Here is a 1,951-nt window from a genome sequence, read left to right as displayed (position 1 = left end):
GGCTGTGGTATCTTCCATGCTGGCCAACGTGCTCCAAGGGTAATCCAGGTGGAAAGGGACTCGCCCATGGACAGGAGGTTCAGCTGGGTGGTCAGGAAGGGTTGGCAAAGCACAGCTCCTTCACCTGTAAACACCATCACGTACACCCAGCCTTGGCCCTTCTCCGGCTTCTGTTTGTCTTTTAATGGCCAGAGTGTGCCTTGGTGCTTCCTTCCTCTCCTCCTGGTGTTTGGCTCAGGAGTTTGATGGCCCCTCTGATGTTGGAATCAGCACATGGGAGCGGGAGGGTACTTGGTGAATGTCCACGGRTTTACATTGGTGTGTTCATGACCTGGGATGGCTGCACTGAGACTTCTCATGTGCTTCCATATCCAGTGCTTAGTTACCATCCATCTTCTGCAGAAAATGAATTGAAGGCAAATTGTTACTGGAGCCTTTTCTAGGGAAAAAGTTTTTAATGAGTACCTGAAGAGCCACAATCCTACGGATTGTGTGTGGTGTAATGCAGCTGTGAGCAGGTTTTCCTTATTGCAGAAGCTGGATTGATTCCTCAGGGCTGGATAGCATCTGAATTTTATGTGAGGGAGGGGGAAAGCTGTCTGACTTTAATCTGAATTTACTAGGTAGTTAATAAGAAAGACCTCTGCCCTGAGTGACTTGCTCAGCCTGTGTTGTGTTGCATGAGCTCCATGGAGATGAAGCCTKCTGGCTTTAGTTTGCTCTGAAATCCATTTGGCTTGAAGCTGCTTCCAGAATCTCATCCTCCCTGGTCCTTCAGAMTTGTGACTGGGTAATCTGCTGAGTATTAAGGGTTGTGGCAAAACCTGGATGCTTTGGTGGCTGAGAGGTGACGTTGGCACGTGGAACTTGTCCTTCAGGTGGCAGGCAGAGGCAATTTCTGAGAGTCATGTGCCTCTGCCTGTCTCTTCCCTTTATAATCTGCAATTTGCATTTAAAAGTAGAGGGATTTCAGTTGTTTTCTGTGCAGTTGTGGTCCGTGGGAGCAATTGGCTGTCATGGTGTTTGGCCCCGAGCTGCCTTGGTGGCCGATTGCRTAAGCGAGCAGGGAGCGAGCGAAGGTGTTTGCAGCAGTCACTTGGAAACTGGGATAATTCAGGTCTGAATCAAGCTCAGGCTCCAACAGGTTGTGGAATTTATTTATACAACACCGCTGGGGTGTGTGTGTGACGCTGCAGAGCCAAACAAACAGTGGTTCCCAGCCCCAAGGCTTGTTGTTGGGTGTTAGATAAGGAGCGATGGGGTAATTACAGCCAGGGACATGGGTGGAGGGCCACATCCACATGGAGAACTGAAATGTTCCTTGTTAATGGCAGCGTTAAGAAACTGTGGGTGCGTCTGGGGTTATGGGAAGGCTGGAGGTCAGCTCTGCAGGAGGAAGTGTCGAGGGAGTTATTGGAGATGTGTGGATTAATCAGGGAAAGCGGAAGGAGGCGAAATGAAACCAGTCAAGCGTGCGGGGAGGGGCTGCGTTACGTGGAAGCTGACGTACAACAGCAGTGGCACTCCAGSGGCTTGAGTTTGGGTGTCAGAACAAGCACTGGGAATCCACAGCCAGAGTCCTAAAGACGTGTGCTTGGTGACAACAGAGGAACAGGTAAAGAAAGGGGTGCACTGTGGCTGCTGGGGGCTCTACGGTCCCTCCTCTCTGCTATCTGTGCACCCCAGGCTCTTGTGGTGACAATTTGGCTTCTGCCCAGCCACCTCTAGTTTTGCTGGGCTGTTTTTGGGGTGTACTCTATCAGTCAATACTGATAGAGTCACTGAAGACTGTGAATTGGTGGCTCTCCACGTCAGCAGTGYGTGAATTGTTGTTCCCATGTGCCCTTTGCTCTGGGCAAACCGGATCTTTCAGGTTTTAGGAGGTGGGTAGTAGATGTTAACACCGTTATTGTGTCACTAATTTCCTTTTTCCTTTCCTTTTGCTCTTCAG

The sequence above is a fragment of the Malurus melanocephalus genome, unplaced genomic scaffold (genome assembly GCF_030028575.1).
Source record: "Malurus melanocephalus ecotype Western Australia unplaced genomic scaffold, MMel_1.1 scaffold_190, whole genome shotgun sequence".
Classification (NCBI taxonomy): domain Eukaryota; kingdom Metazoa; phylum Chordata; class Aves; order Passeriformes; family Maluridae; genus Malurus; species Malurus melanocephalus.
The sequence above is the reverse complement of the archived record's forward strand: the minus strand, read 5'-3'. Positions refer to the sequence as shown.